Raw genomic sequence first — 16532 nt, forward strand, 5'->3', positions numbered from 1 at the left:
ACAGAAAGGGAAGGCAGAAGAGTGGTCGGGTAAACAAGCTAAGGATCAAAACTGGAGCTAGCAGCAAAGTACAGAAACAGCAGGCAGAAGAATGGTTGGGTAAACAAGCTAAGGGTCAAAACCGGAACTAGCAGCGAAGTACAGAAACGACAGGCAGAAGAGTGGTCGGGTAAACAAGCTAAGGATCAAAACTGGAGCTAGCAGCGAAGTACAGAAAGGGAAGGCAGAAGAGTGGTCAGGTAAACAAGCTAAGGGTCAAAACCGGAGCTAGCAGCAAAGTACAGAAAGGGCAGGCAGAAGAGTGGTCGGGTAATCAAGCTAAGGGTCAAAACCAGAGCTAGCAGCAAAGTACAGAAACGGCAGGCAGAAGAGTGGTCAGATAGTCAAGCTAAGGTCAATATACGGGAATACAAACAAACAGCAAGGCACCAGAGACTAGCAGGTGATTTACAGGACTATATCTGGCACCTGCTAGCAGAAGGGAGAAAGCATAAGAGGGGTGTGGTGCTTTCCCATTGGCCCCAGCTGAAAGGTAGCTACTCAGCTGGAAGGCACACACCACCACCATCAACCAGTGGTACTGCAGGTCGTAGTGAAACCCAGCCTAATAGATGAGCGGAGCCTGTGCCCAGCAGAGCCACTGACTGCTCCCCTGTCCATAGCACTGCCCACAGTGGTGACGCGGTGGCATCTGGTGATTGAAGCAGAAGTCGACTCCAGTGGAGACGTGACAATATCTCACTTGAAAACAAATTGCTTGCATAACCAAATGTTACACAAACTATAATTAGTTCCATTTGACCAATATAGTATCCCTCTTCTGAGTGGACAACTCTTCAAATGTCAATCTACACCTGACAAATACGTCACCGGATGAGACATGCCAAAAGCTCCTGGTTTCAGATGTTTTACCATACTATAAACATGCGCACATTCTCACTAAACATTGATAAGAGAACTGTAACTCCAGGTGTCTGGTAAAATTACAGAAAAGCAAGCTAATTTAAATGAAACTGTTGCGGTCTAATATCTTAAAGGGTTTTTTAAAGACAGACTACTAATATGGATTCCTTATGGCCACTAACATGTTATTACTACAGTCATCTGCACAGACAGTGCTGCTGAGCTCTGTGACTGGTAGCAGCAATGTCAACATGATGCCACCACTGTGTCCAAACAATGGAGATGAAGAGAGTGGCGGACACACAGCTCTGAACATGGGGAGGGGAAATAGTTGACTATTTTTTTTTTTTACGAAGAAAAATAAGCAAAAAAATCCAAGAATAGCTGTGAAAAAAATGGATAATTTTTACATAAACCAGTCTGAAGGTATCCTAAGTACTCCATGTTTTCATGATTATTGGGGTCAAATAAAGATTTTTTTGCAGCGAAATGAAAGCGTATTTTAAAGCAAGTATATCTGTTTTTTTTTAACATGTTGCATTTGTTTGCATTTCTTCTTTAAAAGATTTTGGAGGAGAATCAAGAAATAATGTGACTTGTTTTCTAGAGATAAATATGAGAAAAACAAATGAAAAAAGAGATACAAACATTTGACTATACAGTTGTGCTTAAAATTTTACATACCCCAGCAGATTTTTTGCTTTCTTGGCCTTTTTTCCGAGAATAGGAATGATAAACACAAAATATTTTTTTACCACTCATGGTGAGTGGTTGGGTGAAGACATTTATTGTCACTACTGTGTTTTCTCTTTGTAAATCATAATGACAGCCAAAAACATCCAAATGACCCTGATGAAAAGTTCACACACACCAGTTCTTAATACCGTGTATTGCCCCATCTAACAACAATGACAGCTTGAAGTCTTTTGTGGTAGTTGTGGATGAGGCTCTTTTTTTTCTCAGATGGTAAAGCTGCCCATTCTTTTTGGTCAGATGGTGAAGCTGACCATTCTTCTTGGTCAGATGGTGAAGCTGACCTTTCTTCTTGGTCAGATGGTGAAGCTGACCATTCTTGTTGGTCAGTTGGTAAGGCTGTCCATTCTTTTTGGTTAGATGGTAAAGCAGCCCATTCTTCTTGGATGGATAGAAAAGCTGCCCATTCTTCTTTGTCAGATGGTAAAGCTGCCCATTCTTCTTGGCACCTCCAGTTTCTGTAAATTCCTGGGCTTTCTTGTATCAACTGTGTATTGCTTGAGTTCTCCCCAGAGTGGCTCAATGATATTGAGGTCAGGAGACTGAGGTGGTCACTCCAGAACCTTCACTTTGTTCTGCTGTAGCCAATGACAGGTCGACTTGGCCTTTTGTTTTGGATTGTTGCCATGTTGGAACGGCCAAGTACGTCCCATGTGCAGCTTCGGCTGATGAGTACAAACTTGCCTTCAGTATTTGCTGATAACGTGCTGCATTCATCTTTCCTTCTACTTGGACCAAGTTTCTTGAGCCTTTGTAGCTCACACATCCCCACATCATCAGTGATCCACCTCCATGTTTTACAATAGGAATGGTGTTCCTTTAGCTGTAGGCCTTGTTGACACCTCTCCTAATGTAACGTTTATGGTTGTGAGCAAAAAGTTTGATTTTGGTCTCATCACTCCAAATTACCTTGTTCCAGAAGTTTCGAGGCTTGTCTCTGTGCTGTTTGGTGTATTGTAGATGAGATACTTTGTGGCATTTGCATAGTAATGGTTTATTTCTGGCAACTCGACCATTCAGCCCATTTTTCTTCACGTGCCTTCTTATTATGCATCTTGAAACAGCCACACCGCTAGTTTTCAGTGACTCCTCTATTTCAGATGATGTTATTTTGGGGTTTTTCTTTGAATCCCGAATAAATTTCCTGGCAGTTGAGGCCCGAAATTTCTGCTGGTCTACCTGATTGTTGTTTAGTTTTTACAGAGCCCCTGATTTTCCATTTGTTAATCACAGTTTGAGCACAGCTGACTGGCATTATCAATTCTCTGGATATCTTTTTGTATCCCTTTCCTGTTTTATACAGTTCAACTATCTTTTACTGTAGATCCGTTGACAATTCTTTTGCTTTCCCCATGACTCACAATCCAGAAACGTAAGTGGCTCGAGGAAAGATGCAAGAGTCTGTCTGGATCCCAGAAACTCAACCAGCTTTTATGCACACACGGATTACAAGCAAACAGGTCACAGGTGAGAATGTTACCTTTATTAGCCATTAACACCCATTTGTGTCACCTTTTGTGCATGTTATCAGGCCACAATCACCAGGGTGTGTGAACTTTTCATCGGGATCATTAAGATGTTTTTGGTTGTCATTATGATTTAAAAAGAGAAAACACAGTAGATGACAATAAATGGCTTCCCCCGACCACTAACCATGGGTGGAAAAAAAACATTGTATGAAAAAGGCCAAGAGAGCAAAAAAATCTGCCAGGATATGTGAGCATAACTGTACATTTTCATATGTTTTCCAATATACAATACTGAAAAAGCTGATCTATTTTTCATCCATTTCTTTAAGGAAAAGACAGCAGATTTCAAGTCTGTAATATTCGGTGCATGCCTGTCCCAGTTTGGATACATTCTCCCACAGTAGTACCCCAGTGGAGCTATCAGCCGCCATACACTTACCCTAGCCAGTATTCTCACCCAGATTTCAAGTCCGTTTACCTTAACGAGGTTTGGCAGGCCACACACACTGACTCCAGTTAGTCTTAGAAAACCCCTTTCGGTCAGAGATTCCTTCCACTTCCTCCCACAAACTGCCATGTGCCAAACAAACAGTCTCATTCAGACATCTGAGACACACCCATGAGTGGACGTACATGGATAGCCAGACCCACCCATCTCTCTAGCTATCCATAAACCTGGCCCTTGAACTCCTTAACATAGCTTGTGGCACTACGGTTACCAAAGTAGACATTCCAGATTTACATCCCAAAGGACAACCACCTATGGGATGCTTACTGGTTGTTTACAATGTAGCCGGTCACCATCTTACAGTATCCATTGAAATATGTGGGTTTTTTTTACAGTACTAACAGTTGCGTCAAGTATGCCACAAAAATGTGGTATGAAACAGACTTTAACTATGTGTAAGCTTAATACCAAAGTTGGATTCCCACATTGAAGCTACACTAGTTTGTTCTTTTTCTCAATTTTCAGCTTGTTTGGAAAATAATGGATAACAACAAATTGAAAGCCAAATGTAAACAGTACAGTGTAATGCATGACACCCAGCCTTGGACTGATCCATTGAGGCACCAGTCAATCCTCCAATGGGCACTTTAGACAAAACGAGCCTACTTTTTCTCAATTTCGGAAAGTATCCAAGCTCGGACTGCCCCCAACCTAGAGCCACTTTTGTTGATGGGACGTGGATGTAAAGTAACTTCTGTTGATATATCCAGTTATTTTCCAGCTTTATTATGTCACCTTACCTGCAGACAGTTTTTGTTCTTAGTATAAAGCTCTAAGGTGTTTGTACTATTCACAATGATGGTTGGGCTTGTCTAACATATTACTCTGCCTCTACCCTGGGTAAATAACCCTAAAAGCTGTTGGCAAATTTAATATTGCATGAAGTCATCGATCACAAGGCTGTATGGCTGCAATTTCCTCTGGTTACTATTTTCAGTGAAGGTTGAAAGTTTTCATTTTGAGTCGAGGAGATTTAGGAAGCCAAAATGAACCATTTTGAGGATGGGTTAAGTGGTCTTTCATGTGCAAGATTATGTTGTCATCCAAAGTGCCTGTTGGAAATTATCTAAGACCTTCAATGCAATTCAGAAATGGGGATGTAAGAGATTTTTTCTATCTTGAAAGTTTTCGCGATGTCACCTTTTGTGGTTTCCTTGTTTGAGTAGACCTGGTGCCTCTAAGCGTGGAGTGTTGGTGGCACTCTTATTCTGAGGTTCTTCGATCTTCACATGCTCTTGTAGATTTCCTCCAACTACTCCTAAGTAGAGATGAGCGAACTGGTCGTGGTTCGGCTCGAGTTCGGTTCGTCGAACGGAGGTCCCGTTCGAGTTCGGTTCGTCGAACGTTCAACGAACCGAACTCGAACCGCATAGGAAACAATGGCAGGCAATCACAAACACATAAAAAACACCTAGAAAACACCCTCAAAGGTGTCCAAAAGGTGACAAACAACTCACAACACAACACAAACACATGGGAAAGTGACAAGGACATATACTCATGCGAAAACAAAAGAGCTGGACAAGGAAAAAGAGGAGGACACACAGAAATAGGCATGGCACGCCCTTCTAAAATCATGTAAAACACCGCAAGGTGACTCCAAGCAGAGTCTCCCTTTTTTCCAAAAATTGGGCCACACAGACACCCACCCCCTTCAGTGGCAGCACTTGTGCCCCAGTTGTACACTTCACAGGTACATTTGCATCAAGCACATTCAAAAATACGCCATCCTTAACCGTCCCCAGGATGACACCGGGGTAGGTAGCAAAGTCTTTCCTGATCACAGCTCTGGTCATCTTGGCTCCTTTTTAAAAACACTGTAAACAAGGGTTACTCCAAGCGGAGTCTCCCTTTTTTCCAAAAATTGGGCCCCACACACACCCACCCCTTCAGTGGCAGTAGTTGTGCCCCAGTTGTACACTTCACAGCTAGATTTGCATCAAGCACATTCAAAAATACGCCATACTTAACCGTCCCCAGGAGGACACCGGGGTAGGTAGCAAAGTCTTTCCTGAACCATGACTTGTTCATCTTGGCTTCTTTTAAAAAACACAGCAAGCAAGGGTTACTCCAAGCGGACTCTCCCTTTTTTTAAAAAATTGGGCCACACAGACACCCACCCCTTCAGTGGCAGCACTTGTGCCCCAGTTGTACACTTCACAGCTAGATTTGCATCAAGCACATTCCAAATCCACAAGCATTTACTCTCCCCAGGATGACACAGGGGTAGTAAATTCCTTCTGGATCCATGACTTGTTCATTTTGATGAACGTCAGTCTGTCCACATTGTCAGTGGACAGACGCGTGCGCTTATCTGTCAGCACACACCCAGCAGCAGTGAAGACACGTTCAGAGACAACGCTGGCAGCTGGACACGACAAAATCTCCAAGGCGTAACTGGAGAGCTCTGGCCATTTTTCAAGATTTGAAGCCCAAAATGAGCAAGGCTCCATTTGCAAAGTCATGGCATCGATGTTCATTTGGAGATACTCCTGTATCATCCTCTCTAGCCGTTGACTATGTGTCAGACTTGTTGTCTCTGGTGGCCTTACAAAGGACGGTCTAAAAAAATTATGAAAAGATTCCATAAATTTGCTGTTACCAGCACCAGATACGGTGCTACTGGTACGGGTAGACTATTGAAGATGACGAGACCGTCCCATGTTTGTCAAGTTACAACTGGGAGATTCACTCCCTGCACCTGCACGGTTGTTTGGTGGAAAAGCGGATCTAAGATCGAGTAACAGCTTCTGCTGATACTCCTGCATACGTGCGTCCCTTTCTATGGCTGGAATTATGTCACAAAATTTGGACTTGTACCGAGGATCTAATAGTGTGGCAAGCCAGTAGTCATCATCACTTCTAATTTTGACAATACGAGGGTCATGTTGGAGGTAGTGCAGCAAGAAGGCACTCATGTGTCTTGCGCAGCCATGCGGACCAAGTCCACGCTGTGTTTGTGGCATAGAGGTGCTAACCGTTCTTTCTTCCTCTGACATCTCCCCCCAACCTCTTTCAACTGAAATTTGACCAAGGTCTCCCTCATCCGCTGAGTCTTCCATGTCCATGGACAGTTCGTCATCCATTTCTTCATGTTCTCCTGCACCTTCCTCAACATTTCGCCTGCTACCATGCGCCCTTGTTGATCCCTGTCCCCCCTGGTCCCATGCCTGCCGCGTTGGTGATGATGAACATCTGGACCTTGGTGATGTTGTTGTCCCTTGCGCATATGAATCCTCCTGTAGTTCCTCCCCTTACTGTTGTCCCAACCCCTGACTCCGAATAGTGTTTAGCGTGTGCTCCAGCATGTAAATGACTGGAATTGTCATGCTGATAATGGCATTGTCAGCGCTAAACATATTCGTCGCCATGTCGAAACTGTGCAGAAGGGTGCATAGGTCCTTGATCTGAGACCACTCCATCAGGGTGATCTTCCCCACCTCTGCATCTCGCTGGCCCAGGCTATACGTCATGACGTATTGCACCAGGGCTCGGCGGTGCTGCCACAGTCGCTGTAACATGTGGAGAGTCGAATTCCAGCGTGTCGCCACATCGCATTTCAGGCAATGAACCGGCAGGCCGAAAGACTTCTGGAACGATGCAAGTCACTCATCTGCGGCGGTTGAATGGCAGAAGTGAGCAGACAGTTTTCGTGCCCTGGTCAGAAGGCCATCTAGGCCGGGATAGTGTGTTAAATATTGCTGTACAACAAGGTTCAACACGTGAGCCATAAAAGGCACGTGTGTCACCTTGCCCAGGCGAAGGGCCGCACCCAGGTTTGCAGCATTGTCACACACGACCTTACCAGGCTGCAGGTTGAGTGGAGACAACCATTTACCAAACTCAGTCTCCAGAGCTGCCCACAACTCAGCTGCTGTGTGACTCTTATTCCCAAGACATGTCAAGCTAAAGACCGCCTGATGCCGTTGCGCTCTGCTGCCAGCATAGTAATGGGGGGTGCGTGATTCCTTCTGCGCAGTGAGAACGCTGGTGGCCTGACCAGGCAGGCTTGGGGCGGAGGTGGAGGACCCAGATGAGGTGGAGGAGGCAGAAGCAGTGGCGGAACTTGGACAGACAGAGGATTGACACACAAGTCGTGGGGACGGCAAGACTTGTGCAGCAGACCCTTCACCATCTATCACCATAGTTACCCAGTGCCCAGTCAGCGACATGTAACGTCACTGTCCATGCTTACTGGTCCAAGTATCGGTGGTGAAATGCACCTGTTGACACACAGAGTTTCTCAAGGAAGCGGTGATGTTGTGTGCGACATGCTGGTGTAGCGCGGGCACACCTTTCTTAGAGAAGTAGTGGCGACTGGGCATCTGGTACTGGGGCACAGCGACAGACATAAGGTCTCTAAAATCCTGTGTGTCCACCAGGCAGAGAGGCAGCATTTCGGTAGCCAAGAGCTTACAGAGGGATAAAGTCAACCTCTTAGCTTTGTCATGGGTCGCAGGAAATGGCCTTTTTTTTTTGTCCACATCTGAGGGACAGAGATCTGGCTGCTGTGTGTAGACGGTGTTGAGTAGGGTGTCCCTGGAAAAATGCAGCTTTGTGAGGAAAGTGCAGGCGTAGACATGATGTTGCCTTCATCCAACGTTGGTGCTATCTATGTCTGAGAGAGCTGTACACACGCACTTGTTTCCCCTTCCAAACCAACTGACGACCTACCAAGCAAACTCCCTGTTGCGGTTACAGTGGTGGAAGTTGTGCGTAGAAAACCAGGTGTGACAGCTGTCCCTACAGTCCTAGAAGATGAAGAGCGCGCGGATGCACTAGAAGGGGCAGGCGGTGGATGGTTCGCTCCGCGCTAGGCCGCATTGCAGCACGGTGAGCTTCCCACCGGGACATATGATATTTATTCATGTGACGATTCATGGAAGAAGTTGTCAAACTGCTGAGGTTTTGACCTCTACTAACAGAATCATGACAAATTTTACAGATCACATAATTTGGGCGATCTTTTGCTATGTCAAAAAAGGACCAGGCTAGGCATGGCTTAGAGAGCATGCGACCTGTTGATCCACCCCGAGTAGTGCTCAGAGGCAGAGTGGTGGCTGAGGATGCAGTTGTAGACGTGCTACCTGTACTCCGACTCTGTCCAGGAAGGCGCAAGGTAACTTCGTCATCAGTTGCATCCTCCTCCACCACCTCTGTTGACCTCCTCGAGTGCCTGACTGTGGGTTGACAGTAGGTGGGATCTAGAACTTCCTCATCAATTGTTGTGTTTGCACTCCCCTCACCCTCAGACCGAGCCTCTTCTTGCCCTGACCGAATATTTAAGTTGTCATCCCAATCGGGTATCTGCGTCTCATCTTCATCAGTATGTTCCTCATTGTCTATAACCACAGGTGTTACAGTTTGTGACAAAGGGTCAACATTATGCTCAGAAACTTGGTCCTCACGGCCTGAATCAGAGTCACAAAGGTTCTGGGCATCACTGCAGACCACTTCCTGTTCTGTACTCACTGTAGCTTGGGAGCAGACCTCTGATTCCCAGGCTATAGTGTGACTGAACAGCTCTGCAGACTCAGCCATCTCAGTTCCACCATACTGTGCAGGGCGGATGGAGACTTCAGAGCTGGGAGAAAGCAAGTTTGATTGGGATGACAACTCAGACGACTGGTGTTTTTTGGATGCGGTAGTTGAGGTGGCGGAGAGGGCACTTGTTGGACCACTTGAGATCCATTCAAGCATTTTCCTTTTTTGGCCATCATCTACCTTTGTTCCAGTTGTCCGTGTCCGTAAAAAAGGGAGCACATCGGATTGTGCACGGTAAGTAGTAGACATCTTACTTTTGCTGGAAGATGGTCTATCTTCAGCAGATGTTAATGGAGCTTTGCCACCTTCCCCACGGACAAACCCTTTTTTTCCTTTTCCAACACGCCTCTTCCCCTTTCCACCAGCATCTGTCATTTTGCCACTCATTTTGATTGCGACAAGATTGTGCACTTAAAATGTGGTAGTAAAAATTGAGAGGTGGTGTAGATTGCAACGGTGGTCTAGCTTTATTAACAGCAGAATAAACAACAATAATTATCACTGACAATGCAACTACGACCCTTAAACTGGCAGCAGTGTTTGCTAGTATAATGGCTTAGTAACAATGAGTTTGAGTGTGCAATGCAGGCAGACGTGCTGCAAATATCTTTGCACTAGTGGGACGATACAGAAGTCCAACAGCCACGTTTAGGATGCCACTAGGTTCACTCAGTGTTTGCTAGTATAATGGCTTAGTAACTATCAGTTTGCGTGTGCAAAGGACAGGAGGGTACAGTGCCAGGGTTGTGGGGCTCTGGGTAGAGGAAAGGAAGCCTGCCTTTCTATCCCTCCTAATGGGGAAATGCAGCGAGGAAATCCCTGACCTTAGCTACACAGACGCTGTCATCTTGTGTAGCTGTTAAACTCTCCTGTCACCTATGGCTCTGACCCTGCCGGTTTGAGCCCTTAAAAGGACTGATAGAAAGTGCTCTCCCTAAGCTGTACAGCGCTGTGTATGGAGCGTACACAGCAGTATCGGCGATAGGACTCAGGACGGAGCTGCGCCAGTGATGACTGACACCAAGGACGCAGAAGGCAGATCATGGCGTGCTGGAGGAAAATGTCCGGTTTTATAATGCAGGGACATGTGACATGGACATCCTATCACACATGCCGTTGCTTCTCTGGCTAAAAGTCCACTTAGCTGTGTGTGTGTCTGGGATTGGCTGACATGCTGGCCCGCCCCACTACACGCGCACGCTTAGGGAAGGAAGACAAGGAAAAAAAAAAAAAATAGCGATCGCCATTATCCATACAGCAGTGATCTGAATGCGCTGTTCCCGCACACTATACACTGAAATTTCATAATAGTGTGAGTCACAGAGTGACTTACACTATTACAGCGGAAAGCCAGCTAGGAATTAGCTGGTCTTTTTGCTGCTAGAACCGTTCTCGAACGTATCTAGAACTATCGAGCTTTAGCAAAAAGCTCGAGTTCTAGTTCTATCTAGAACAGCCCCGAAAATCACTCGAGCCGCGAACTGGAGAACCTCGAACCGCGAACCGCGCTCAACTCTACTCCTAAGTTTTCTCACCCTACAAAAACATAGTTACGTAAGCTGGCATTATTCAAACCAAACAGTAAAAAGAGAAGTGATTCCCGGGCTCTGCCGGAGAGTGAAGACCAGGGTGTATGTTCTCTGGATCTTTATCTTTCAAAGTAGGGTTGACTCCTTTATGGTGGAGGAGAAAACCTAACTTCTAAACGTGTTTGACTAAAGATCCAGGGATCAAACACCCTCATCTTCACTCAATGGCACTTTTGTTTCTTTGTGTTAAATATGGTCTTGCGCTTATCAAAGTAGGGTTGACACCTTCATGGTGGAGGTGAAAACCCAACTTCTAAACGTGTTTGACTCAAGATCCAGGGATCCAGGGATCAAACTTTACAGTTCGGGTTCACCCATCCCTAATAATGACACAAACACGTTCATGGGAAATCCCCATGATGTCTGCTATTGCTTTAGCTGAAATTGGTGGATTCTCCAGTCTGAGGTTGGGCATCAACGATCTCCGGAACAACAACCACTCTCGGTCGTCCAGGATGTTCCTCATCATTGGGCCTGAAGTGGCCCGTTTTAAATTTGGCAACCCAGTTCTATGGAATATGAAGGGCATTGATCCCCCAATGTCTGCGACATTTCACCATGAATATCTTTTGGACTTTCCTTGCAGAAACAAGAATTTTATCACTCCTCTGCTCTCAGTTGCTGGAAATATCGCATTAGACTCTGCCATTTTGTTTTCTTGCGTGTGTAGAACACTGTTGCCATAAGCAACAAACACAAAACTTTGAAAACATATATTAGACACATAAGGCTTTCATGTCACTATAGAAACAAAAAAGATCACAGAGCCAAAGACTTATCAGCAGTCCCTCGTACTAAGCAGACTTTGATCAGAAATTGATCAGAGTTGGGTCAGTTTTTCTTGGAGGTGGAAAGCAAAAAAAAATATCTCCGCCCTCTACGTTATACCGGTTTGAGAAAATTGGACTTGGATATCATTCGAGTGTGGTCCAAAGTTTTCCACCACCTCATAGACTTGCGTTGCCGGTTTTGATCCAAGTCTCCGACCGAGGACAAAATCGGGCATATGCAAAGCCACATAGAATATTTGTGAAAACAATGGATAGTGTGGTGCCCCTGACCTGGTCAGGCACCACTAAGTACTGCACCCATGCTGGGACAGTGCTTCCAGGTAGTTCTAAAGGCTGGAAAGAGGTGTGTACGCACAGACACATAGTCACCAGGTCTCCCACCCCATTAGATGGGACCCTTGGGCAGTCCCTAGAGGGGTCTGGCCCTCAATTCTTATCAAGGGGTGTAGTGGAGGGGCTGGAGGCTAAAGTGTAGAGGCTGTCAAGAAAGGAGTGGAGCGAGCCAGTCTGGTAGTGGTGAGCGGGGGTTGCTAGGAGACGCAGACGCGCGCTCACACTAGTAAAACCCTGCGCGCGTGGAGTAGCCGTTAGCGGGGCAGAACGGTTACCGAGTCAGTCAGTCAGAAAGACAGAGAGAGACTCAGTCGAGTACGGGGACTGCCGGTGACTAGGCATGTACGGGGAACAGGTCCCTAGAGTAGCCTCAAATTTAACTAGCTGCTAAAACCTGCCGGTGAGGGGAACTACAAGTCCCTCACCAACCTTCACAGAGTCCGAGCCTCAGCAGCAACAAAGGGGCCCATAAGGGGATCGAGCCTGGAGCCATCTCACTTGGTCCACGCTGCCGGCAAATGGGCCAAAAAGGGAGAAAAGGCAGTAGAGACTCCCTGGATGAACCCCACGGTACTTCAAGTCAGGGGTTATCCGAACATAGAAGTGCTAGGAAGGTGAGTTAATGGTTTTCCTCAGACCAGCCTGAAGGAACAGCATCGCCCGGGTCCACTCAAACAACAACTAAAAGAGTGAGTAAAAAGCAGTTAAACACTATTGGACTTTGCCTGATTTATTCCTGGACCGACTACCCTGCTCACCTGAGCCCCTGGGGCCTGCCTCACTCACGGGAGGCTACCACATCTAGCTGCAGACCTCACCAGCCCCAAAAGCTCACTAAACCTGCAGCACCGGTCTTCCATAACCCTGACCGTAAAACTGTGAGTGGCGTCACGACACATATATTTAAAAACTGACCTTACCTGTTACCCCCATTTGAGAAGTCCTGTGGCGTCCCTGAAGGTGGATTGATGTCCCTGGGATGACCGGGCTTCACATTAGCACTCAGAAGAGAGAATCAGTGGTGTGCACCAGCCCTTAAACTGAGTGCCGTGACGACTGTAGAGCCAACCATTGTCTCACCCACTGTCAGAGCTGCTCTCTTAATTACACGAGCCCGGTCTAACAAATTGAGGCCACTAATGTAGGAGTGATTAATTCATGAATTTATTATGCTAGGATGTTGGAGCTTTAGGCGCTTGAAGGAGAAACAAACATTAAGACTAGAGTTGAGCGCGGTTCGAGGTTCAGGTTCGAGGTTCTCCAGTTCTAGGCTCGAGTGATTTTGGGGGCTGTTCGAGATCGAACTAGAACTCGAGCTTTTTGCAAAAGCTCGATAGTTCTAGATACGTTCGAGAACGGTTCTAGCAGCAAAAAGCAGGGCTTTTTACAGCTACAGTGTGCAGGAGCCATCGCTGGCAGCCTGCCAGAAGCTGGTAACCAAGATAAACATCGGGTATCCAACCAAAGCGCTTTGGTTAGTAACCCGATGTTTATCCTAGTTACGTGCAGGAAGCCCACACTTCCCCGCTCAGCTCACTCCGCCCCCTCCTGCCCGCGGCATGTACACATACATACACACACACACACACACACACACACACACATGGTCCCGCTCGGCTTACCTGCGGTGATGAAGTCTCGCCATCCCGACCTCAGCGCTGTCACTGTCCTCCATGGCCGCCGCTTGTCACATCACCTTCTCTCGCTTCCGACCCGAGACTGACTAGCGGTGACGTCACGGGCCTCTCGCGATGCTTGGCTGTGAAGGCGGCGGTCATTGAACTCAGTGACAGGGGCTGTCAGTGTGCTGGAGATCAGCGCAGGTAATGTACCTCGCTGACAGCAGCACTTGTCATGCCCTGCAGTGACCTGGGCTGACCAATTGATGTTAGCTCAGGTCACTGCATTGCTCTCCCAGCCAATGGGGAACATCCTGCTCTTCATTGACTGGGACAGTGTGGATCGTCATGGCAACCCCTTGGATTACACCAGACCTGGATTTGTTTTTCATTCTAATAAATTGGTTAAAGAGGGAATGTATTGGGGAGTGTTTTATCAAATAAAAATGTGGTTGTCGTCTATTTTTTTTTATTACTGACTGGGTTGGTGATGTCGGGTATCTGATAGACGCCTGACCTCACCAACCCCAGGGCTTGATGCCAGGTGACATTACACATCTGGTATTAACCCCATATATTACCCCGTTTGCCACCGCACCAGGGCGCGGGATGAGCTGGGGCGAAGCACCAGGATTGGCGCATCTAATGGATGCGCCACTTCTGGGGCGGCTGCGGCCTGCTATTTTTAGGCTGGGGAGAGTCCAATAACCATGGACCTCCCTAGTCTGAGAATATCAGGCCCCAGCTGTCTGCTTTACCTTGGCTGGTGATCCAATTTTGGGGGACCCCTACGTGTTTTTTTTTTAATTATTTATTTAATTTAAAATAACAGCGTGGGGTGCCCTCAGTTTTAGATTACCAGCAAAGGTGAGGTTGCCAGCTGTGGTCTGCAGGCTGCAGCCGTCTGCTTTACCCTAGCTGGCTACAAAACTAGGGGGAACCCTACGTCATTTTTTTTTTCATTTTTTTGGCTAAATACAAAGCTAAGCACCCCTTAGTGCCACATGAAAGGCACCAAAGGGTGCTCCACTTTTTCTCCACTTTTTCTCCATTTTTTCTCCACTTTTTCTCCATTTTTTCTCCACTTTTTCTACATTTTTTTCTCCACTTTTTCTCCACTTTTTCTCCATTTTTTTCTCCACTTTTTCTCCACTTTTTCTCCATTTTTTTCTCCATTTTTTTCTCCACTTTTTCTCCACTTTTTCTCCATTTTTTTCTCCACTTTTTCTCCACTTTTTCTCCACTTTTTCTTCATTTTTTTCTCCACTTTTTCTCCACTTTTTCTCCACTTTTTCTCCACTTTTTTCTCCACTTTTTCTCCATTTTTTTCTCCACTTTTTCTCCACTTTTTCTCCACTTTTTCTCCACTTTTTCTCCACTTTTTCTCCACTTATTCTCCACTTATTCTCCACTTTTTCTCCACCTTTTCTCCACTTTTTCTCCACTTTTTCTCCATTTTTTCTCCACTTTTTCTCCACTTTTTCTCCACTTTTTCTCCATTTTTTTCTCCACTTTTTCTCCTCTTTTTCTCCACTTTTTCTCCATTTTTTTCTCCACTTTTTCTCCACTTTTTCTCCACTTTTTCTCCACTTATTCTCCACCTTTTCTCCACTTTTTCTCCACTTTTTCTCCATTTTTTTCTCCACTTTTTCTCCACTTTTTCTCCACTTTTTCTCCTCTTTTTCTCCACTTTTTCTCCATTTTTTTCTCCACTTTTTCTCCACTTTTTCTCCACTTTTTCTCCATTTTTTTCTCCACCTTTTCTCCACTTTTTCTCCACTTTTTCTCCACTTTTTCTCCACTTTTTCTCCACTTTTTCTCCACTTTTTCTCCACTTTTTCTCCATTTTTTTCTCCACTTTTTCTCCACTTTTTCTCCACTTTTTCTCCATTTTTTTCTCCACTTTTTCTCCACTTTTTCTCCACTTTTTCTCCATTTTTTCTCCACTTTTTCTCCACTTTTTCTCCACTTTTTTTTCATTTTTTCTCCACTTTTTCTCCACTTTTTCTTCATTTTTTTCTCCACTTTCTCCACTTTTTCTCCACTTTTTCTCCACTTATTCTCCACTTTTTCTCCATTTTTTTCTCCACTTTTTCTCCACTTTTTCTCCACTTTTTCTCCATTTTTTTCTCCATTTTTTCTCCACTTTTTCTTCACTTTTTCTCCACTTTTTCTCCACTTTTTTTCCATTTTTTCTTTACTTTTTCTCCACTTTTTCTCCATTTTTTTCTCCATTTTTTCCCCACTTTTTCTCCACTTTTTCTCCGTTCTTTTTCTATGGTCGGTCTACCCATTAGCTCTGCCATGCATACTGTAGCTCTCACCTACTGCACATGTTACTTTATGATTGACATCTCTTTCGTACCAGAGCTGTCTAAGTCTACTCTGACCCCATATTTGTCATTACTATATTGTCCTTGTACTGTATTATGACATTTGTATCATGTGTTTCATTTCTTGCTGTGTTGCAATTTTTTTGCTGCATCCCAATTGTACCTCTACATTGTTCGAGTTTATGTTATTGTTCTCTCACTCTTATGTGATACTGATTATTGTCATTTTTCATGATTACATGCAGATAAGTCCAATCTGACGAAGGCTCAGGCCGAAACGTCATTTGTAACTTGTTTTGGACAAAAACATATATGCTTATGAAAATTTTTTTTTTCTTAATACGGACCAATAAAGAGTGATTTTGCATTACTATCCGTTGTGACTTACTGACTTAGTCTGAGAGATTTAGAGTGCCGAGGTTACTCACTAATTTTATCTATTATTACCTCTGAGCACCTATATACCAGTGAGCAGAGCTTCCTCTACAGTAGTTCTCCTGATTAGGCATGCCCTTACCTCATGAGCAGGGCATTGCAGCTTTGGTAGCAACCATTACGACATGGACTCTGCTGCTGTGGACCCGAGAAGAGTGAGTGCAGATTCATTGCACCCACACTCCTCACATGAAGGGTCCGCACTCCTAGAAAATGGGGGATACGTTCCCTAAGTGTCTCCCCCCCATATTCTAG

This window comes from Anomaloglossus baeobatrachus, chromosome 11, assembly GCF_048569485.1.
Source record: "Anomaloglossus baeobatrachus isolate aAnoBae1 chromosome 11, aAnoBae1.hap1, whole genome shotgun sequence".
NCBI classification, from domain to species: Eukaryota; Metazoa; Chordata; class Amphibia; order Anura; family Aromobatidae; genus Anomaloglossus; species Anomaloglossus baeobatrachus.